At 43.7% G+C, this 25,208-nt stretch overlaps 1 protein-coding gene across 1 annotated transcript in view; it reads right to left on the minus strand.

The window, feature by feature from the left end:
* Positions 1 to 25,208, minus strand: part of LOC144781950 (cytochrome P450 2G1-like) — a 471,871-nt gene that overhangs the window by 93,862 nt on the left and 352,801 nt on the right. The gene's annotated exons all lie outside the window — the stretch shown is intronic.

A 25,208-nucleotide genomic window follows, 5' to 3' on the forward strand; every position in this document is an offset into this window, starting at 1 on the left:
CAATCCTGGGTGATGACATTTCTTGGCTATAGAACATTAAACAAAGCGGGGATGAGTGCCTTTCTGTATGTTTGGGAACGCCTTGAAAAAGCACAAATACTGAAAGGAATTAAAAGGTCAAAATAAACAGAATGAAAAAAAGAGAATGTGTACACTAAAATTTGACCTTGAAGCCCACTCATGTTTTTCATCATAAGTGTAAAATAGTTTAAAGGACCTTGGCCCGGATTCTAAGGTCTCACGGAACACAGTAAAGCAGGGAAAAATGCTGTGCTGTGTTGCATGATAGGGAGAGAGCAGAAGAGCTCAATATTCACAGAGATATGGCTCTCTCCTCCCCTCTTCCTAGCAATAGTGCTGATTTCAACTGCCATGCCCAAGGCATACACCTTAGCTCCATAGTAGTAGGGTGTGTGTCTGAGTCTGCCATAGGTTTGGTACAGGAAGGGAACACTTCCTGTACAAAACACTATGGCTAAACACACTTTAAAGTTTTTCCTACTTTGTAGGTGTGCTGCACAGTGCAGCACTCATGCAAAGTCGGAAAAAGGAGAAATGAAATAAATTCTCTTTTAAACACCTGCTTTCTCTCAGCTTTCTTTTTTTGCACTAAACCCAATCTATTCTTGTTAGCAGATAGGGTTTAGTGTAAACAAAAATGGGTGTTTGCATGGGATGCCTATGTACAACCCTGGTAACACCCCCTGGTCGCAAAGTAATGCAAAGCAGGTTTCGTGTGGCTATGCATTACTTACCCATACAAACCAATGCTAATTTATTTATTTTAAACTTTTATATAGCTATTTACAATTTTGCGTGGGTATTATAAGAGTATAAATCATACAACAAAATAGTCGTGCAACATAGTTAAGGTATGTGGGATACAAACCATGGAGAAGAAATGTGATATCTTTGCTAAAAAATTAGCAAGGCAAACGAGTACTGGGATTAAGAGGTGTCCAGCAATCTCATTGTCAAACAGGTGGTAATCAATGAACAGCGGACCAGAGCTGTTTAAGGCAGGAACTTGGCCATTAGGATTTTTCTTACTTTCTTTTTGAAGGTAGTCGTGGAGGAAATTCGTATGACTTTGGGAGGAAGAGAGTTCCAGATCTTTGGGGCTGCACCTGAGAAGGCTGTGTGACCCGTTCTCATTTTGTGAAAGATCTGTCATTTTAAGAGCCTTAACTTTCACTTCTTGACTGTCTGCAACCTCCAGACAGTTCTAGTTCAGAGCTTGCACCGCCATCTTGAAGTCATCTTGTGGAAGGAAAGGTTTTAGATTACTTAGGGTGTTCATAGGGTGTTTAGCCCCCTTGCCTAAATTGCTCATGTGATTCTTCATCCTCAGGTGCTTATCCAGTGTGATTCCAAAGGATTTTGCAGAGTCGATAATGCGGGGAGTGAAGTTGAAGGCTGTAAGATTTTCAGCCAGTGATTGATCTTTGGGGTGTGATTAGGCGGTACAATGAGGAGGAATTCCATTTTGGAGGTGTTGTTTATAAGTGGTGGTAGTCAGTTAGCCAGTTCTGAGTATCCAAAAGAGTAGAGTTGAGTGAGATGAAGTCTTCAGGGGATTTGATTTTCAAATAAAGTTGAGTGTCTTCCGCATACATATGGAAAAGGATGTTTGCGGCATTCAGAGCATTTGCCAAGGGCTCTAGAAATAATTTTAAGAGAATCAGTGATAGTGTCGACCCCTGTGGAGCCCCCATCGTGAATGAGGAGGGCTGGGTTAAGGATTGCTTTATCTTGACTTTTTGTGATCGAATATGGAGGAAGGATGTGAACCATTGCAATACTGGCCCTGAAAAGCCCATCCTATGTGCAAGGCTGGAAAAGAGATAGTCATGGTTAATACTGTCGAAGGTCAAAGAGAATCAGGAGGCATGATTCGTTGTGGTCCAGCATAATCAAAAGGCCATCCAAAGTATGAATGAGAGCAGATTTCATGCTGTGGCCTCTTTGAAATCTGGATTGATGTTGATCCAGAAGTTGCAAATAATCCATGTGTTCGCAAAGTTGTATCTGCATGTATTTTTCCATCAGTTTAGCCAGCCTGGGGTTGGTGGAGATGGGCCGGAAGTTATTGAGATTAGATCTGTCTGCATCAGGTTTATTAGAATCGGAGAGATCTGCACTACTCTTAAACAGCCGGGGACCTGCCTTGTGATAGCGAGGCGTTGATAATCTGTGTCCAAAGGGGTAGGATGGTGTCCTTGATGCCTTTGAAGATGGGCGATGGTAGCAGGTCGGTGAAATGATAGACAAGTTGATCACCCGCAGAGTGTTGTAAATATGTCTTTGGCTATGGGGTGTAACGGAAGACCAAGAGGCGTCATTCTTAGTGCCAGTATTGGAAGGGATGAGCCTCTCAAGATGAGATGGATCATCCCTCCCTGCTGAAGGGATAATAGCCCTCTTTGCTTCCAGGTCGGTACTGATGCTCTTCCTTTTCTCAGTGGAGAAGACCGCCAACTCGTCACAAGATGGAAGGCCGTCGTCAAGGTTAGAACTGTTGGGTGTCTTGCTTGATTGTTGTTTAACAATTTAAAATAGTTCTTGGGGTGGTTTTTGGCTTGATAGAGTTGAGTTTGGAAGAAGTCAGTCTATGCAGTTCTGATATTTTTGTTATAGGTCTTCCTTCCTGACCGATCTAAGGTGTATTAGATGATCAGTGGAGGGTACTGATCTCCAGGTCCTTTCAGCTGACCTTAGGTTGCGGCTTTCAGAGTTTAGGTTGTCCCTGTACCAAGGTTTGAAGATTTTGATGGAGTCCCTTCTTAGTTGTAGAGGAGCTATTTTGTCCAGGATGCCAACGATGGTGGTGTTATAGAAGTCGGTGTGAACATGCACATCCGACATGTCCGATTGGGGAGTCAAGGCCTTTCGACAGCAGGATGCTAGATTCGTAGAGTTAATGTTCCTAAGGTTTCTTTTCTATTTTTTCATTTTTCATCAATTGGCATTTGTTGTTAATCTCCAAAAAGGTTTAGCATCAGGTTAGCTTTAAAAAAGTAATGCTAATCCAATAGTAAACTATTGTGAATCTGAGCCCAAATGTTTCTTCAAAAACTGTGTGTTACAATTTAGTTGATGTCCTAATTACGAGTTTCACAGTGTGGTATATGGTAACATCCAATATGCTAGGATTTAGAGTTTACAGGTGTGATAACCCTCTTTGCGCATGATTTTCTCTAAAATTAGAGCAAAACGCCTAATTTTGGTGCTTTTCATACTGAAGTCTGCTTATCCTTGTATTAAACAGTTCTTCGAGGCAGGGGCTGCTCCTCCTAAGGGCGGAGGAGCATCACCTCACTGCTTTCTCGCAGTGCAAGAAGCAGAAACATAAAATGGTAAAACTACTGCGAGAAAGCAGAAGTGTTTTGGGGTGGGAGGGCGTGCAGGTCTAGTCTAGGGCAGGGGAAGAGTGGCTTAACCACTGCTAAGGCTGCTGACTGTTTGGTCGGGGCCCCAGGGCCGACCAAAGCAGTCAAGCGCATTCTGCCCTTTCTCCATGTAAGCTGCAATGCAGCCTACATGGAAAAAATGGCCTCCCAATAGGCACATAGATGGTCGGCCTCCCCACCAATCACAACTCTGCCATTGCAGTGTTAGGATTGGATTAGGGGAGGGGAGTGAAGCTGTCTGCTTCCTGTTCCTGCCTGAGGCAGGACTGCAGGAGAGCAGGTCAGGAGAGATGGCGTAGGACCTGGAAAGGTAAGTATATTTTATATTTAAATTAACACCCTCTCCCCCACCTCTCCGACCCGCGAGTCATGTCGCGGGTGACTGCTTCTAGCACAGTTCCTCTATCCATCTGATATATGGGAGAAAGTCCTCTCTGATGTACATTATAATGATTTTGTATGTCACTGAGGTTTTCTATGACCTTATGGATAAATGTATCTGAAGGCCGAGTTCCTTTATTAGGTCATGGAACTCCAACATGACTTGTATTACCCTTATAATTTAAGGCAGAGGGGACCTTATCCCTTACAATACATGGTCACAACATCATTCTTCCCACAAAACACTTGTATCCTTGGTGGGTTGCTCCTTCTCATGAAAGATATACAATGGTTACAGAAAAGATGAATAAAAGTAGAAACTTTGGTGTAAAATTAGGAATAATGAAAAGTTAGAAATTTGTTGCACAAGGATATCACAATCAGTTTAATACAAGTTAGATTTAAAAAAAATCTGTAGCTTACAACATGTAGAGAGATATTTCCTATAACAACCTAAAGTGTGGAAAAGTAAACTGTTCTCATAAATATCTTCTTTCTGTTTATCACTGTTCATCTAGAAAAACAGAGCATAATAAGGAAAATAAATGCTTAATTTTTGTTTTCGAAACTGCGCTTTAATTCTGCTGTTTGACTTATGTTTATGCCTGTCTTCCCGCTCTGGCCGCAGGCATTGTTCCATCAGACATCAACTGTAACACATTGCTGCAGCTAAGCAGCTACAACATTTCTTTATTACAGATGACTAGATGCATCACAAGACACCATTCATAAAGGAAAGATAGAAAGGTGTTTATACAGAGATTGCAGACCAGCATGTATTATAGGAAGGAAATAAAACACTGAGTGAAACATCTTCCACTCCTATACGCATTCTTAATCCAATGTTCCCATTCTACATTTTGTGACGTAAAAATAAAATATAAAAACAGTCTCTGTTTCTCAAACAAACACTCTCATGGTTGCTATTGAGAAGAGGAAGGAGGCCAATGATGAAGCATGTCACTTTATTGACTGAAGGCCAATATCCTTTTTAGGAAAGATACGATGGGACCTATTCACAAAGGTAAACGTACTTATTAAGAAATCTATACATGTGTGTTTACTCCTACACTTTTGAGTAACTTTACTACTTTTGGCTAGTCATCTTTTGCAAGTGTAAAATTACTCAAACCTGTAGATGTCCATGTCTCCACCCTCTTAAACAGGGATTGGAGCCACATTTATAAGTGCAACGTTACTAAAGTTAAGTAGAAGCAATAGTAAGTCCAGCACCACTGATGCGGCAAAACCCTCCCATTGAAAGTAATGGAGGCAAGGATTTAAAATAGATTCAAATTAAAATAGTTTTTTTGACTTACTTTAAAACATATACAAATATATATCGGCTTGAATGTTTAAAAACATTTATATTTTAGCAAAAACATATTAGTTAAAAATAAAATATTTAAATATTTTAATAACCTTATTTAATCTAAACATAAATGTAACTAGTAAATTTAATTTTAATCTGTTCTATTATATATTATAATTTTTAAATGCATTAGAAGTAAATTCAAACATTTTACTTTCGGTAGTATATACATTTAAAAATATTCTGTATTTAATGTATTATATCTAAATAACTTAATTCAAAAAGAAGTCTTATTGTTGTCGGTTTCTTGTGTTTTGTTTACATAAAAGATATATCACATTAATTTACATTATTATTTACCATAACAAATGCTTACTTTTTTTCAAGTTTAATGCACTTTTAAATGTTCCCTATAATTTACCAACAGTTGAGTAATTTTTTATTTATTTAAATAATTTATAAAGCGCACTGCAACCTAACAGGTATCGTGGCACTATCTTACTCATCAGCAAGACATATGGTGCCGTACCGTGTATCGAAGACCCACAAATATTGGGCTAGTATCATCATGCCTTAACCACCCTCTAGTCTTTAGGAAAAAGCCATAGTTTAAGCCCTTTACTTGAGTGGATTGGCTCACCAGACAGTCTCAGGGCGGTTGGGAGTTTTGTTTCATAGACAAACTGATTCAATCATAAAAGATTGCCCCCCTAATCTGGTTTATCTCAATCTGGTCATACTGGTCATATTGGCTGAAGATGAGAGTAAATTCCTGTTGGGGACAAGCCATTTTTATTTTTTTCTGCAGGGGGTTGGTCCAATGCCATGAAGGGCCTTAAGACAATACAAAGAGATTTAATCCTTACTCTCTGTACCAGTGGGAACCAGTGTAGCACCATTAAAGAATTGAAAGCAGAAGACATTCTCGGTCTATTTAGGGTCAGCTTGGCTGCCACCACTTGGATTCTCTGGAGTCTCTTGATTAGGTAGTTCAGGGCTTCTAGTAGCAGAGCATTACAATAATGCAGCCTACTCAGAATTACACTGCGTACCAATAGTGCTCTAGATGAAATGGGTAGCAGTGGGAGAATCTAACGCAGTGCTCTAATTATGGAAAAGCAGATTCCATTTGTCTTGTTAGCAATGACTTCCAAGCTGAGCTTCCTATCAAATGTTCCACCCAGGTTCAGAACTGTCTCTGAGGGCATCAGGGGCTTGTCTGAGGGTACGGGCCAGAAGTTGGAAGGAAGAAGGGTTGGAACTTTGGCCGCTGGGCAGCATAAAAGCTCTGTCTTGTCACCATTTAATTGTAGTGTGTAGGATTTTAGCCAAGCCGCAGTCTTTTGCATGCACTCGTGGAATGTATCCAGTGGCAGAGATTGATATCCTCCCAAAGACAAGATCAATTGGGTATCATCTGCATAGTTCTGTGAGTGTTTTTTCCTTGTCTGCACTTTCTCACACCACAATTCTACTTCTATGGAAAAAGTACATAGTGATAATGTAATGGCAAAATTCATTCAGAGACAGATTCGGAAAATTACATAACCTAGGTGCAGCACAATTTTTACATGTTACATTGCTGAATGATGTTAATAATGTACATGGTCTACACCTCAAAAATGTTGGTCTTACTGGTTATTTTAAGTTTATTAGCCAATTCTCATAAAATTTTGTGGCTGTGAGATACCCCAACAGGAAACCACTAATCTATTTTATGCCAATGTTACCTACTTTGAGAGAGAGTACTCAAGCATACATCATATTCTCACTATAAACATAAAAGTGATACCGACTTGCTTGCTTTTTGCCAAAGACAGAACACAGACTTCAAGTAAATTAATACTTCATGTGCAACACTCACTATCTGCTGTATTGAAACCCATACAAATACATGTAATCTCTCTTCTGGATTAAGACCACTTGGAAACTTGGCCCGTAATCTTGCAATAATCCACCTTTCCATGCAGCGCAATCACAGTTCTATTTTACCTCTACTATCCAAGATCCCTTCTTAATATAGTCTCATACTTGAACGGAAGATGGGCACTGTCATGTCTGTAAGCAAAGTGCAGTGCAAACTGGCCAATTAACTTCAGTGGTCCTAGACAAGTGCTCTAATATCTTAATTTTCATGGGCCTGATAGCACTATGCACTACCAATATAAATCTGCTCACACGGACATTGTGCATAAAGCACAAATTCTAGCAGTTGATCAGGATGTAATCTTATAGTTAGTGTCCCAATATAAATGTACTGTTGTCCAGCTCTTATTAATGCTCTTATCACAGAACCTAGTTTTTTTTTAAACTTATTTTTTATTAAATACTTCGTTCAAGTACATCAAGTATAAGTACTCACAAGTACATTTACAAAAGGTATGGTCAGAATATCACTGATACTGTTAAAAACACATCCACTGAGCATACTCAGGCTCAATACTTATAAGAACGAGTTGCACGTACATTTATCAGCAGTACAATAATATCTATAGAATCTTTATTTTCAAACAATTAAACCAACATCCTAATTAAAGATATAACAAAAATAACAACCAAGGATGCAAATTCTATTCCTTGAACCCAACCCCCTACTCCCATCCCCCATCCCCTCATGTGGCAGTGACAGACAGGTGGCAGAGTACCGCCAATCAAGGTAAGAAACCAGCATTACAGTGACATCTTATTCAAAGGTTATGGAATCGTGGTGTGAGAGGATGCGTGTGAGAGAGTTATAACTGGAGGCGTTGAAGCGGGCCCTGTGCTCGGTGGGCTATATGTGCTTATCATCTGCATAGTTAACTAGATTGCTCTTGTATGATTTGATGAATAAAATCAGTGGGCTCACGTAAATATTAAAAAGTATGGGACTTATTGAAGAGCTCTGTGGGACACCATGTTTAGTGCCCCTAAATTCAGAGCAAAAATGGGGGAAGGCTACAGCCTGCTGTCTTTTAGACAAAACAGACTACAGCCATGTTGCCACCATGCGCCCAACTCCAATTGAGGGGAGCCTATTCAAGAGTTGACCATATCGAAAGTGGTAGACAGATACAGCAAGATCAATACCACTGTGTGACCGTTGTCTGCTCGTATTCTAAGTTCACGCATGACTGTGAGTAGAGCAGTTTCAGTTCTGTGCCCTGGATGGAAACCGAACTACTCATCCTCCAAAATGTGGTTAGTTTCTCGGAAATGAGAGAGTTTTTTGCTGACAAAGCATTCCAAGACTTTTACTGGACAAGGTAGGAGAGATATTGGCCTGTAGTTATTTAGGGACATGGTATCTAGGGTTGGCTTTTTCAGAAGCCGCGTAACTATTGTCCTTTTTCAAAGCATTGAAACCACTCCGCTAATCAGGGATTGGCAGCAAATTTGCTATAACGGTGGGAAGAGTTCACCCTTCAATTCTTTATAGATCTGTTGGTGTAAAGGGTCCTGGGGGATCCGGATTATATAGTAATGACCAATTCACTGAAATTGTCATCTGTCCTCTAACCACATTTAATATTATTAACAGCCTCCTCCCTACTATCTAAGATCATATTGGTAGCCCGCAAAGAGTTTAAAGTTATAGCTGTGGGGACCGGCTTACCCAATTAGAGCAGCTGTTCTTTTGTGTAGCGTAAAGAGCCCGGATTCTGTGTTTTTATCACCAAACGGTCCGCGCTTGATTTGGCCCTATGTAGTTAGGATTGTCTTCTATTTTGGAAGACTACAACACTAACAAAGATGCCATCTCATTGGTGACCCGCTCTAACAAGTGGAAATAAATCAGTTCAACTTCAAGTTTTTACTCTAAAAAGAATCTCAAATTCACACATGCATTAAAAGCAGCAGTGATTGGCAAGTATTAGCAGCAAATTCAGTCGAGCAGTAAAAAGAAATATAAAAGCACTTAATTTTAGCAGTTTAAACAGTATTGATTCTAGCCGTTTTAAGCAATAGTTGCAGCATGTAGCACCCTATTCCTGTAATACCTGCGCATGTGAACTTGCATCAGCCTTAAGTAGTGAGGGTTTTCTCCTATTTTGGTAGACTAGAGCTCTAACAAAGATCCATTTGGTGTCCCACTCTAAAAGGCAGAAGTACACCAGATAAACTTCAAGTTTTTACTCTAAAAAGACTCTCTAATACACACATCCATTAAAAGTAGTAGTGATTGGCAAGTAATAGCAGCAAATTTAGTGGAGCAGTAAAAACACTTAAAAGCACTTAATTTTAGCAGTTTAAACAGTAATTATTCTAGCAGTTTTACACAATAGTTGCAGCATCCAGCACACTATGGGGCCCATTAGGATCGTGGACCGACTCAAGTACCCTGAGGAGGAGGGAACGGCCACATGGGCTGCGGCATTCCCTCCGAGCAGATTAGGATGTGACCGCCAGGGTGGCGGTCACATCCTCTATCTTTAACATTGCGGCGGGTGCAGCTTCAAGCTGTACCCGCCGCAAGGTTAAAAATGCATGCATGGCATTTGCATGCACAAAGCGGCAGGCACCGCGCAGTGCCTGCTGCTTTGTGCACGCAAATGCAGGGGGTACCATAGGTACCCCCCATGTTCACCCCCCAGCCCCCCTTCACCCAGGGGGCCCGCAATGGGCCCCCGAAGTGAAAGTCTGTATGCCTTTCCACGGCGGAAATGCCGCCGTGGAAAGGCATAGGACCACCAACATCCTAATATGCCTGGCGGTGTCTGATAGACATCGCCAGACATGTTAGAGCTTTTCCGCCGCGTTCGGAAGGCGACCACGGCAGAAAAGCAGCAGACGGTCTTCCTGACCCCCCAGCCATCCTAATCTGGCGGGGGGTCTTTGAAGGCTCCGCTGTGGTTTTTCCGCATCCTCCTCGGCCCCTTTGTGTGTAATACCTGCATGCCCGCACTTGCATCAACCTTAAGTAGTTAGGGTTTTCTCCTATCTGGGGCAAATTATAAGGGTGCCTATCATCCCTTAAACTGGTTTGGTTCTTGAACCACTTTCACAATTTTCTTTTTTAGGACTGCAAATAAAAATTATGCCTTCATACTTCAGGGACATAAAGTGCGTACATGATATGATTAATGAACTAAATTCTCACTGATAGAATACACATACATAAGCCTCAATGAGGAATACCTGTTTACCAACATTCCCCAGGAGGCCGACCACAGGGTTGTTGAAACAGTACTCAGGACAAGTGACTGGGAATATGACACACCATTGTGTCTGGTGGTAGCTTTAGCAGAACTAGCTTTAACCCTTTTTTTCAATTTGAGAACTTTGTTTATCATCAAGTTGGAGGGACATCTATGTGCAGCACATTTCCTTTAAGTCTAGTTTGTCTGCATCCCTGTGGAATTAATGTTCTGATTAGAATTATGGGCCTCATCCACAAGAAAATGACATAGCGCAGTGCCGCAAACCAGTTAGAAGCACTGTGCTGTGTCATATTCAAAGCACAGGGATGCGTTGTATTTACAACAATACAAGGCATCCCTGTTCTTTACTCTGAGCTGTTGCACAATTGGCTGCCATGCGCCAGTGCAGGTACCCTTGTATAATTCTCCAAGGGTTCCTGCCCTGAAGGGATGATTATTTTAATGCAGGAAGGGACACCGTCCGGAACAAAAAGCAATCATTAATGGCATTTTCTCTTTCTATGCGTGCTGTAGAATACAGCAAGCATAGAAAGAGGAAAAAACAAAGAAAAATAAAAGTATTCCTCCTCATTGCACCATTTCCCTAGAGAGGCATAGGGTTCTGACGCATTCCCAGTTTTACAAAATTTTGTAAATCAGGGAAGCGTCACGTTCCATGGATGTTGCTTGGGAACACCCACAGCAACACCATGGAATGCTGTTTTTATGCAGAGTAATGTGTGAAAGAGGACCATGAAAAGTCACGCTGGGTGACTTTACGTGGCCTTGTAACTAAAGGCAAGCCCATTGTGCCACCGATGCAGCACTTTTGATGCACCGGCGTCGCAATGGGCTTCTAAATAAGCCCCTAAATTTACAATTTAACGTATGTTGTAATTGAAACAAAGATGCTTAAATGTACAGGACTAAGTTTTTTGGCCTATGCTTAACTAGTCCTCAACTAGGCCTCAACTCTAACTTCATTTAACATGGCTACTGTTTCATTATATTAATTGTGTGTTTATATCTCTCATTTGACACAGCACGCAGAACTGATGGAGGCCTGCTGACAGACACTCCCAGTTCACCAGACACAAGGGGCTCCCCCTCAGCGCACGGTCCATCAGGACAGACTAGGCTCCCCACCTGGTGTTTCCTTAAACAACCGTCCAGGCTCTGAGGCGGAGGTTGGGCACTATCGGGACACAACCCATTCTCACTCCTTCTCCTTAAAGAAAGGACGTGAGGCCCTTCACCTCTCTCACTACAACAAGACCTAGTTGGTCTACTCTGAGCGTCTTCCAGCACGCTGGGTTGGAAGATACCTGAACCACTCCTCCTAGGGTCATTTCCCAAAGCTTCTCCAGACCCTCTGGAATTCACCACAAGGTCTGCCTCCAATGTGAGCTCCCTCAGGTCAGAGAACTCACTCTACAACAGGTGTTGGCATAGCTCTGGAAAAGAGGGACTTACAATATGTTCTCCCACAATTGGATCACACAGCCCCCCACAGGGGTTAACAGATTATCCTTCACCTCACCATTAATCGCACATGTACTCCACACCACTCTCTTGAGACTGGCAAGACAGTATTTGACTGTCTCTGTCACTCAACTCACACTCTTGTTGGCAGTCTTCACACTCACATACCAGGACTTCAACCTTGGGGGAACCAAGAGTCAGTAGAGTGCCCCTCCCACCACTAGGACCATGAACCTCTGCATCAGTTTCCCCATTCTCCTCAGGGACACTGGAGCTATCTCATGTCCTTGAGCCTCCTGGTATATGTTAACCCCCTCCTTCAAGTCAGGCACCACATCTCTGGGTGTGTGTGCTGCTCCCTAAGCACTAGATAACTTAATATTGCTGCCGCCATCTAAGCCGGACTCCACCTCCAGCCCAGCCAAGCTCACTTCCTAAGCTACACACTTTTTCTTTTCAGCTAAGGCTCGATCCATTTCCTTGCACCTCTGGTCTAGCTGCCTCAGCCTCCGGTCACAAGCACAAATTCGATTCCTCTCTTCGTGAGCCAATCTTTCCTAAAATGTTTCCTCCTCAGGGCCACTGCCCTCTTGGTATTCTGGCTGGGGATCCTCCCCCTCAGATTCCTCCTCAGAGTCATCTGCTAGTGTTCCTTCCCAGCGTAGCACCTCATAGCTAAACATTGCTGCCCAAGATCCTGCCTTGTGGATTTCCTCTTCACAGGCAGCCCCTCCACATTGCAAAATACTTTTAGCTTCCCTATCTTGTAGATGTACAGGTGGGAAAAGTTGACTTCTATTTTGACAAGGTCCAACAGGTGCAACAACTAACCAGATTTCCAACAACCAAATTCCAATGAAAGCAGGAAAACATAGTACGTGGTTGCGTTTGGTCTGCACTCACTAGTAGTGCACAGCAGTCACTATATATGAGTCATAAATGCAAGTCCAGAATCCTCACCGCTGACCACCAATGTTAGAAATGGGGGTCTCTAGTTGGCAGAGGTAGGTACCTTTGACAAATAGGGACCCTTGTGTCTAGACAGGGTAAGGGGTACACTCCTAAAACAACCCCTGGTAACCCCCTTGGTAGCTTGGCACGAGCAGACAGGCTTATCTCAGAGGCAGTTTGTAAAGCACTTGTGAACATATATAGTAACCCAGTGACAACACTACAGATGGATACCACACAAGTTGTAGTATAAAAATAAGTATTTTTATAAAGACTTAACAGAAGACCACAAACGACAAAAATCCACAATACTGTGCCTTAAAAATGGTAGAATGAACTTAGTTCTCTTAAGATGTAAAATGTGACAATTTGAGTCAATGTACCTTAGGATGCGTAACTAAAGTGTTGCATGGAAGGTTATGCGTCGGTTCTTTACATGCAAGAACAGTGATGCGTTGGGTCCCTACTGATGCATAAGGGATGCGTCGGTTGTTCTCTGCGAGGGGAGGTGATGCATTGGTTTCTTACTGTGCTTCGGTGGAGATGCGGCCCACAATGCTATGATGCAATGAAGATCCGGTGCAATGAAACAAAGATGACGTCTTCTCTTGGATGCGACACAATGCGTGCATCCCCGACGACCGTGCGGAGACTCAACAAGTCTTTTGAGCCGCGACAGGCCCTGCGACATGCTTCCTGGTGATGAGGCGGCATCTGATGTGACGTCGATCCTCTTCTGTGGTGATGCGAGGCGCTCCGGCAACGGTGCGACAGCTTGCTGCGGCGACACGCTTTCCCAGCGATACGACGACAGCAGCTGTGGCTGCGACACGCTTCTCCTATGATACGGCGGCATCTGGTGCGACATCGATTCTCTTCTCTGGCCATGTGAGGCGTTTTCGCGTTTTAAAGCAACTGCGGCAGTTCGGCGACACTCATCTCCTTCGTGTGTCTCGCTTGCAGCTCTTTCGACACGCAGTCCCTCAAACAGCCCAACACTACTGCAGGCACGTCCAAAGAACTCTGGGGAGCTGGTGGGTGAAGTCTGTTTTCCCTGAGACTTCAGCAGGAGGCAAGTTCTTTGTAAAGCCCTTGGAGATCCTTAACAAGTTGCTGACACACACAAAAGTCCTCTCTCCTTTCTTTGGCAGTCAGGCAACCACTACAGGCCAATCTCCCAAGCAGCACTTCAGCTTAGGGATAGTCTCTCCTCAGTCTCTCTGGTTCCTCTCCTCAGCAAAGGTTTCTTCTTGTTTCCCAAAAGTGATCTAAAGTTCTGGGGTCTGGGTCTCCCTTTTTATAAACAGTTTCTCTTTGTTCTCCGAAGGCAGAGAGGCCTTTACCTAGTCCAGTTTTGCTCCAACCACAGCGAACTGCGAAGCAAGGAGCAACAAGGGTGCAAGCGCAGGCTGGAGGACGTGAGCAGAGGAGAGGACGTCGAAATCTGCTTGCCTCATCCGGCCCCCCGCACCCCCGCGCCTTGCCCCATCGCGCTGAGTGCCGCACAGACAGCAGAACAACAAGCGGATCGAAAAGCCCTCAAGCTAGTCACAGTGCCTGACCAGCTGGCCGGCATGCTTCCTTGTTCCTTGCACCTCCCAGGGGATTGGGTATTGTGGACTACGGCCGCGACCGTGGCAGGAGGCAGAGGGTAAGCGTGAATGCCAGCAGAAGCGAGTCCAGCTTTCTGCGCACCTGGCTCTCTACCCTGTCCTTTGCCCCTTGGCCCCGGCGTGAACCAGCGAGGCCGGTGCAGCTATCAGCAGCCCTGGTGGGGCCGATTTGCCCCAGTCTTCCCCTGCTTGCCTGCTGTGCTGCTTGTCACCGGTTCCCTCTAGCCATCACTGCCTGTTGTGGCCCCCTGTCATCACCGCCTGAAACTGCCTGATATCGCATTGCCATCTTCCATCTTGCTACCTTTGCCGACTGCCTCTATCCTCTACCCTCACCACCTACCAACCATGGTGTAGGGGGCTGTGGAGGCGGCAGCGGCTGTCGCAGTTTGCAGGTCTGTGGTTTTGCGGGGGGGTGTAACTTCAGTGAGACAGCGCGGACAGTGTGCAGAGGCGGGGCGGCTTTTGGACAAGGTGGACCCGCATTCCACAGCTTCTTGTAGAGAGTGGGGAAGTAAACCTCCAAACAGCTGATAAACTGTCCTCACCTTGCCTCTCCTGGTTTCTGACTTCTTTGAGCTTCACCAGCTTTGCCACCGGCCCTTGCATCAACCCCCAAAATCAACCTTTCAGCTCCCCGGTCTGGAGTGCAGTGGAGTACAGCCCACTGTGCGATATTAGGGGGGTGTACTGACGCCCTTTTGCTGGTCTGCTGGACTGTTGGACCGCTGTTTGGGGCACTTGGGGCCACCTAGAGAGCAGTGAGAAGGGAGGAGAGGACTGCGAATATCAGCTGGTTCCCCACCTGCAGCAGGCACCCCAGGTGCATGGAAGTGTGTGAGGAGCGCATCTGCCACATCAAGGTCTGGAACCTTCAGTAACCGGGGCATCGGCAGCCACTCTCTCCTCCTTTGGCGCAGCATCCACCCGGAACTTCCACATGTTCAGTAGACTCAAAATATTACATATTATGAGTTATACCAGATACGGTCTACAGAGCCAGTCATGAGATCGGGCTGAGTAAGGAAGAACCCTTTAAGGTCCAAGCCCAAGTCCAAACAAAAACAATGAAAGCAAAGGCGAGTATAGAAGAGTCAAGTGGCCCACGACTGGGGTCAGCATTCACCAAAAAAGCACGGAAAGCACAGAAAGTATCCCAGTCACAGGGCCCACCTGCACCAGCCCTGGCACAAACTCCCCCACTACTGGCGATGACGTCTACGCAAAGCCAAGAATGGGAGAACTAACTTCTCATCAACCAGTTCATCTGATGCAATCACGAAGAACACAACGAAGACAAGGGGAATGTGCCCTCATAAGCATTGACGGAGTCTCTCAAAGGAAAAAAGCATTGCTCATTCCAACGTAAAATCTACACAAAATTTGCGTTTTTGAAATACCCGGGTACAGTAATTTACTCAAAATGCGCTAATGTAAAAAGACTGCAACCACAATTACAGCCAGGGAAGTTTGGACCAATCTACCAGCCAATTAATCAGTCAGCCGATCAGTCTCCTCCTACGTCACTTACTGCGCCATTTGAACCCCAATTCCAACCCTCAATTCACCAGTTTAATAACCAAGTTGAAAATCAAGTCAAAACCGGCCAAAGGAATACATCCACGACAGACGACCAGAATACGCTAAAAAGCGCCGCTGACAGTAGGACAGCTGAAAATGTCATTGAAGAGGAAATAGGGGCAAAAGTTGGAATTTACACACTAGGGGGCACGGCCCAGAACCAGCTCACACATCATCTAGTAATGGCTCTCTTGCTGCCTCCAAAAAACAGTTCCCCACGCCAGCAGGAAGAATTAAAGTCAGGGATATCGGGTGCACCAGACTATCCGGCGGTCTCCCACAGCTTCTCGGCCGGTAAACCTCCAGATCACCACACAATACCTCCCTATGAAGACTCACATATATCAAGCCCAGACTTGTTCTTCCTGGCTTCACAGGAAGGGGAGGAGCTTGTCGCTTCATACAATCTAAAACCTTCTCAAAATAACACACCTTCGGTACCAATTAATTCACCAATGCAGGAAAGAAGCAACCACAGTAATTCTACTACCATTGAATCGATTTGGGCGGCGATCTAAACTCAATGCAATGCTTTACTAAAGCTTTACAATATCAAAATGGACATACAGCTTACGGTCCGGCATTGGCCAATTTTACATTGGGGATCGACCAAAAATCAGAACTCAATAACCTAATTAAGCGGGGACAAGAAGTGCTGCATGGTAATCAATCCATTCATTTTGAAAGCACCTGTGCACCAATCATTGACAAGCTAACAACATTACCAACTATGCTAGGAAATCTTCTATCAGAAATAAAAGGCAGTGCTCCATTACCCCTTACATCTACAGATGGCCGGCACACGACTGGGACCACCTCACCCGAAACCCTAAAAATCAAACTAACAGCAACTAGCTCTTCCAATACTGTTGTAGATAATGACGTAACACCAACAATGGCACCAATAAAAACGTCTCCTTCAAATAAAAACCCTACACCTCGAAAAGCTCATAACAAACAAAAAAGGAAGGGTCGCCTCAAGAAGCCACTATCTGATGCTTTATATACACTAAGCAAACCGTCTGTCACCGAGGTAAAAACAGACCCCGATTTTGAAGAAACAGGGTCCACTATCTGTCACGTCTTGCCGGGCAGGTTAGATCACTCCTCCATAGAGCCCACAACAACTATGGCTGTCACCTTGGGGCCATCACCGAGTCCAGCAAGTAGGGACATCCCCAAAGTGAATGAGAGGCAGGCGGAAATACCAACAGCAAAAGGCCCAGCAAGAAGGAATATCCCAAAAATGAATGAGAGGCAGGAGTCAATATTAACAGCAAACAACCCAGCAACTCCGAAACACATCAAGGAGGGTCAACCCCAGAGGACACTACCCAATGAATTTCTCTTGGCAAGAAACGAGTATCAACAAAAACAGTCAGGGGGCCCTGTAAAACAAAGCTGCTCACCCAGAAAAAACAAGCCTTTATCTGCCCTCCTGTCAATCTCTCGTAATTCTGCCGATCAAGGAGTAGACCAGAACCATCTTCTGAAACAAAGGCCTTACTTACAGGTAGAAACCCCTACTCACAGAATTAAGGAGAGTACAACTGAAGAACTGGTCAGCATCACTCTCATTCCCGAATATGAATCACGGGGAAGACATGGCATACTAAACAGGGGGAAACTTTTACGACTCTTAAACTCCATCCCGAGCCTTGGTAATATAAATTCATCTGACCTACTCTCCATAGAATCCTGTCCAAGTAATAACCGCCAGGGCCCGGAGGTGACGAGGACAAGAAGGAATGCAAGCGAAATCGCGAACAAAATCAACGAGGAGGAAAGCACGCTCAAACACTGGGGTATAAAAATGGCAGTCGAATTGAAACCTCCTTATCCAACTCTGTTCTTAAAAGCCCGAATTATCATCTCAGACAAAAACACCACTTCAGTATTAAGAGGGGCAAGAAGCAGAACCCCTGGTGAACTCCCTGCTGGAATAGAGGGTTCTAACTTAACCAGAAGCATATGGCCTTTAATTCCAATTTTGAAACCGGGGCCAGAAGCTCGGTTGAAAATAACACGGACAACACTAACAGACCATCCAAACTGACAAGAGTGTGATACCCTACAGACAGCTCTACTTGTGCAAGGTCAAATTAAACTCTGCATTTGGAACATTAATGGCCTGGCAGCCTAATTGGTCAATCACAAAGTAGTCATCTACTTGAAAACATTTAATGTAATACTTCTACAGGAAACCTGGGAAGAAACCGCCAAGGAACTCCAAGGATATTCCTCCTATTTCATCCCGGCAACAAAGGGCTCTAACTTTGATCGCAGTTCATGGTGACAAATGATGCTGGCTTTAATAACCACAAGGGGCTCAATAAAGCCTTTAGAGGCAAAAATTACATCACCCAATGCCGTTCATGCAATACAGATAAAGCTTAAATTCAACAATACGACACAAGAAGTAATAATAATTAACACTTACGTGACCCTCAAACGAAAACAAAAAGCAGCAAAGGAACTGTCAAATGAAATAAAATGGACAATGGATGAGCAAGACACCGACCACATAATCGTTGCCGGTGATTTTAATTTAAACCTTTTTGGATCAAGCTAAGACGACGGCCCTGTGAATTAACTTACATTACTTTGGGAGATACCGAACCAGGGCCAAGCAAACACTAGCAAACCTACAAGATGGGCCAAGTGTCTGCTACAAGACCTAAAACATTTACATCTAAGAGCTCTGAATGGCTGCTTCTTAGAGGATAATACACCAGTTGCCACTTTTCCCTCCTCAGAAACATCCTCCTATTTAGACTACACGTTTCCAACACTAGCCATGTTCGATAAAATAGCAACCTTTAAAATAGGTGACAATGTTCAGAGTGATCACCTCCCACAAGAAGTACTGTTGAATGCGAGGTCTGCTGCTACACTAGACACCTGGAACCCGGCTGCAAATGAAGAACTCTCTAATCTAAAGCGTTCAAGGTGCAATGCAAACAACATTGAAGCTCTATCAGCCACTGCTAAAACCCTATTTGAGAGAGAAAAATAAACTGGTACCACAATTGAAACAGCATGGGAAAACTTCATTAAAACCTTCAGTGGCAATTTTGCGACCAGGATCGGGACAAAATCAAGACACTCAGAAGACGAATTAACAAAAATAAATTCCAGTCCAGAAACTAATAGCCTCAAACGTATCACAAACCAAACCTGTCGACAACTGCAAAAACACCAGGGAACCTGGAGCTGCAGTCGACCCTTCGACAAACGAAGGCACTATTGAGAAGGAGGAAGTAGAGAATAATAAGGCAAAAGAATGACGAAACGTGGGCTAAATTATTGCATGATGCCAAGCAACGCAACAGCGCAAAGTTCTGGCAAACAATCCACAAACTAGAGTGACCGAACCACCCAGGAACTAGTTCCAATATAACAGAGGCCGACTGGGTAGACTACCTCTCCGCCCATTTTAACAACAAGGGAGGCGAACCAAACAAGGCAGCTGTCATCGTGGTACCGGACATCGAATCCCCCAACAAGGGAAAAGTGGCACAAAACTGCACAACCAAAGCTCACTTGGTTAACAGCACTAACATCCACAAGCAACAGGGGATTCTGCAGGCTGGCAATTTAGACTCTACATACCCCACTGAAGAGGAAGGATATGCTCCCACGGAAAAACAGATAAAAAGCCTAATAACCAAGGGAAGTGATATGGGAGCACCCGACCCTCAACGGCATCCCACCGGTACTGTATAAACATGACGTCGTCTTCTGGAGCAAGGCCCTACTACCAGTTTTAAGGGCTTAAACACCATAGTCACCATTCCAGAATCTTGGAAAGGATCTAGCATTAGCCCAATTTTTAAACAAGGCAAAAGAAATTATCCATATAACTATCGACTGATCGCCCTTCTTCATGTAGAAGCCAAATACTATGCCGGAACAATCTTGGACAAGCTAACATCTTGGGCTTCAGATAAATCCATCATCCCCATTAATCAAACTGGGTTCTGCAGTAGCCAAGGTACTGCAACTAATATACCGGCTCTTACGCTATCAGTGGATGCAGCAAAAGCATAACAAATGCGCCTCTTCCTGTGTTTTATTGATTACACAGCCGCTTTCGACCACACCGATTGTTCCAAACTGTGGGAAAAACTGTAAAATTGGGGTATACTAAACACACTTCTGGATCGGCTAAAGCAGCTGCATACAGACACATGGATCAGGGTCAAACTAGGGTCAGGGTCACATATCTCAAAATGAATCATGACCCCGAAAGGCCTCAAGCAGGGGTGCGCCCTTGCCCCGATCCTTTTTAACCTCTTTTTGGCCGATCTGCCTGGGGAGTTGGACAGCTGTGTCTCCTATTCTCCAAAACTGGGAAACAAGCTAATGTCAAACTTGCTATACGCTGATGACCTGGTTTTAATCAGTCAGACACCAATTGGCCTTCAGCACCTACTAAACACAACAAGCAGTTTTTCTAACCGGAACTCCCTCAAAATATATCTCAAGAAGACCCAAATGATGGCAGTCAACTACCATAAAAAGAAGACCAATAGCTGGTTCCTTGATGGCCAATGCTTGGATAAAGTACAAAGTTACAAATACCTGGGAATAATAATGGACCATAATAGCTCATTCAAACCTCAGCTAGAGTCCATGCGAAGAAAGGGGAGCACAACATATTTAGCACTGAAGTCACTGAAGAGAGGGCTTCCCGATCTCACACTTGACCTTTTTTTACAGGTCCTGAGGGCCAAATTGCTGCTGTCATTGACATATGGGAGTGAAGCTCTCAAAGGTAAAGATGCAGCAGCTTTAGACATCATAACAGCCAACTCCTATAGAGCAATATTCCATTTCCGAAAATATGTCTCCCCGGCTCAATTCCGGTTAGAACTTGGGCTACAAATACAAACAGTGGACAGAAGGAGTACCTACGTTAAAAGTTGGCACAAAATCCGAAGTGCTGAGGCCGGATCTTTAAATTCCCTCCTCTGGAAAGCCTACTTGAGTGCCGGAATTAAGATAAGCAGGAAGGAAAAACTTTCTACGGTTACGCTTGGGGTTAATTGCGATCAAACCCCATCTTCCGCCTTGGGAAAGGAAAGGAGGCACTCTGACTTGTCGCCTATTCGGAAGTGGGAAGGAAGACATCACTCACGTAAGCTGCAACTGTCCCAATTTAAAAGACATAAGATGCACCTTGCTACGTCCCTTTTTCAGGCATTACAGCATCCGGTCCTGGAGGCAGGCAGTGAAGCTTTGCTTCAATCCTATTGACGTTCAGATCAACTGTCGGCTTACAAAATTATTTGACCTGGTAACTAAGAGACTTAAGATCTTGTTGTTCTCTGAAGCATGCTAAAATGCTACTTAAGTACATCAATTCCCTAACTTGTATTAGTTGTACTTGCACTTTAATAACCAAGCCTCGAATTGGACAATGGACCAGGTTAAGCTGTGCATCCTACTTGAGAAGTTTTGGTAGACACTGCTGTTAGTATTAAATGAGATGTAAATGTTTATGAGTACCTTTTTTTTAAACAGCTGATTGTACACAATAGGAATATGCAATTGTTGACCCTTTTATATTATGCAGCTTTTAATAGTTTTATAGGTATTTATCTGTGCACAATGAATCTTTCTGACATGTATTTGCAAAGATTTTAATTAATCAAGCAAAATAAAATATTATCCTATTAATATTATTATTATTATTAGTCCAAACCAGTTCTGGTCAGTCCTGGAGCACTTTGTTGATAATACTCCTTCTTTCCTTTAACAGTGTAGGCCAGGGTCATCAGGCGCACTGCAGGGGGTGGAGCCAGCATTGCGGAGGAAAGGCACAGCCCTATTCAGGTCCGAGGTGCAACTCCTCCCACCCATCTAAATGTGCTGATTCACCCTGTCTCCTGGAATCGCCCAGCCCTTGTCACTCAAACTCCAGACAAGAAATACACAACCTAGCAGAGGCAGGCTTGGATGGTTAGACAAGAAAATACCTACTTTCTAAAAGTGGTATTTTCAAACACAGAATGTTAAAACCAACTTCACTAAAAGATGTATTTTATCATTCTGAGTTCAGGCATACTAAACCCGAATTTCCACCTAGTTCCCTGAGTCAGTTGATGTAATAATCAAACAGCCCATTCTGGCCTATGGGGAACAGGTAGCCTTGCAATCAAAGATTTCCACATCCTGGAACAGGTTCAAAGTGACAACTATCCCCAGATCTTTACATTATCTATCAATCCAAAATAGTTGGAGCAGGCGCATCCCCTAACATTGAATACTCAACTCTTTAACTTACAACGATTAAACTGTAATGAACATCTCCAACCTAATGAGACATGTCGCTCATTGCTCTCACTGTCAGTAGAAGCTCAAGATACAGTAAAGGCCTGGGAGTCCTTTGTAGTTAACATCAACAAAAAATACCAAAACAAGTGCAGAGGACACAAAATAACAAGAAACGGAGGAGGGAAGTGGTACACGCCAAAAATGCGTTCAATAAAAACGCGGATGAATACATACCTACGGTCATTTCGAAAAAAGGACCCCCACTTATCACAACAAACTCCCAAATCACTAGAAAATTTTAAAAAAGGAGCTAATATGTGAAACCAAGGGGGTCAATAAAAAGTAGAAGGAAAGCCTCGAGATCATCATACTCCATGCCAGCAAGCTGAGAAATTCCAAACAGTTCTGGGCAAAAATAAACCGTATGCTTAATGGTAAACAGCGGCAGTTCAACTCGACATGACAGATCAAATCTGGAGCGCTCAAATTGATGCAACATACAATACCACACTGGACAAGTCCATAGACAATACAACTGATATCCGAACAGAGCTCAATCCGACTCCCAGTTCGAGAACAACCCCAGAAGCTGGGAATCCCAGCAAGCTAAAAGATTCACCTCATACGCTTAGTCTGGTACTGGAGGAAGCTTCAGCCCTGGACCCAATAAAGTCATTCCAAATCAAAGAAAGCAGTAAGCCAGCCTTTCTGGAGCATAAAGGAGAAACTGAGCAGATAACTCCAAAGCAGGTTCTGAATATTATAAATCACCTAAGAGCTGACGGGGCTCCGGACAAAATGGCGTACCCAATGCTCTATTTAGGCAAGATCCTACATGTTGGTCTAGCCCCTTATCCCCCTTGTTTTGTAACAGCTTAAAGACCGGGAAAATTCCTGACTCCTGGAGGGGCAGCATCCTTCAACCGATTCATAAATCTGTGACACGCTCAGACCCCAACAACTACAGATTAATAGCCCTAATAGACGTTGAGGCCAATATCTACGCATCCAACTTATTGGCAGATCTGGAGACTTAGGTCAGAAGCAAAAACTTGATCCCAATGACACAAACAGAATTACGGGCCGGCATGGGCACCCTAACAAACTTATCAACACTAACTCTCCTAGCTAAGAAAGCAATTGATAACTCTAACATCCTATATACATGATTTCTAGACCTCAAAGCTGCTTTTGACAAAGTGCCAAGATCTAAACTAATGGGTTAAAACGAAAGCTTGGGGAGCTCCTCCCAACTTATTGGGAGCAATCATCAACTTATATTCGCATACCTGGGTCCAAATAAAAAAAGGAGACGGTGGGCGCCTAACAAAGAAATTTCCAACAATACACAGGCTAAAGTAAGGATGCGTGCTGGCCCCTAGCCTATTTAACATCTATACCGCCGACCTAGAGAGTAACCTACGCGCATCCAGGGTGCCCAACCGAAATTGGGACAAACACCCATAGCGAGTCTGCCAAAACGTGGATGATATCATGCTCCTCTCTCAAACTCCACTTGGTTTACAATGGCTGATCTCACAACTTGCGCTGTACATCTCAAACGCACAATTAACAATGTACCTCAAAAGATCTAATGTCCTATGTTTCTCCAGCACTTGTAAAAATCGACCAAAATTTGTTTGGAGGATAAATTCTGGTATTCTAACCCAGGTGGATGAAAACAAATATTTGGACATCCTACTAGATCGCCAATTAAACTGCAAACACCATTTAGACCTTGGGAATGCAAAATCTAAATAACTTCAATTTGCTTTCACAACCATTAAAAAAAACTAAGAGGAAGTTCAACCGGTCACCTGCTAAAGGTTATAGCAGCAAAATGTCTGCCTTCAATCACATTTGGTTCGGAAATGATGGCCACCAAGGACTCTAGAATGCTAAACCTTGCCCAATCAAGATTGTTAAAAAAACTCTTTTCAATTCGGCGACATATTTCCCAAGCGCAAATACGCTTTGAATACGGATTAACAAACCAGATACCGGCCAGACAAGGGGTCCTGGCCAAAAATTATTGGCGCATGAGGGATGCTGAAGATAACACGCTTGCCCATCTCTGTTGGGGAGAGGTAGAAAAACAGGCTAGGCAGACCAATTCCACATGCAAGTCTCTTAGGCAAGCGCTTCTATCGCTAAATCTGGGAGAAGCTTGGCATTCACCAATGCCATATCTTGTTTTTAAACAAACCACCAACAAAGCAGTCAAACAAGCATCGTTTCTAATAGACAAAGCATTAGTGGCTGGCAAAAGTCATGCCTGGATCGTGATGCCAACATATAAACAACTGAAACAACAATTCTATTTACAAGAGTGTTTCAGGGATCACTATAGGAGGGAACTAAGCTTTTTGAGGTTGGGATGGTTTCCAAGTAAAGACCTTACCCCAAAATGGTTACGGACCTGGCAATCTCTGGATTGTGGCCTCTGTGATAAGAGAGTAGAGTCGTTAATGCATCTATTATGTATCTGCCCGGCCTTACAAAATCAAAGGAAGATCCTCCTGAGGCCACTCCTAAGAGAAACACAAGTCAGGACCTGCAGGGCGGCTGTGATAATATGCCTCAGTGCGTCTTCGGTACAACTTTCCTGCAAAACGATAACATTCCTGTCATTTGCTGCTCATGAGCTCGAAAAAAAGGAAGCAGCAAAAGAGGAACTGGGACATATGGACACCTTGCAGCCGGACCCAGATCCTCTTTCATCCTCTTTACAGCCACACCCCCCCTCTTCTACTCTTTTATTTTAAGACACTGCAAGCATTCTATTTGAGAAAGGAGGGGACAGTTACATCCAATCAAATATAAGCCTTTATGTGTTCAGAACCCCTTGTTATAACTGCCATTTGCTGGCCCAAATCTTTTATTGAGAGGGCCACCGCCTTATAAAAGTGCTACCCCTGTATCCTTTTATCCTTGTATATTTAAAAGCGCTCTCCCTGTTTTTACTTATCATGTATATCTGTGCAAAGTCGCCCAGGACACGGGCATGTTTTATGCTGTTTTACGCTGATTCAATATGTTGATGTTTATCACATGGTGGTAAGTTCCACCCTTTTATGAT

This window comes from Lissotriton helveticus, chromosome 9 (genome assembly GCF_964261635.1).
Source record: "Lissotriton helveticus chromosome 9, aLisHel1.1, whole genome shotgun sequence".
In the NCBI taxonomy this organism is placed as follows: Eukaryota; Metazoa; Chordata; class Amphibia; order Caudata; family Salamandridae; genus Lissotriton; species Lissotriton helveticus.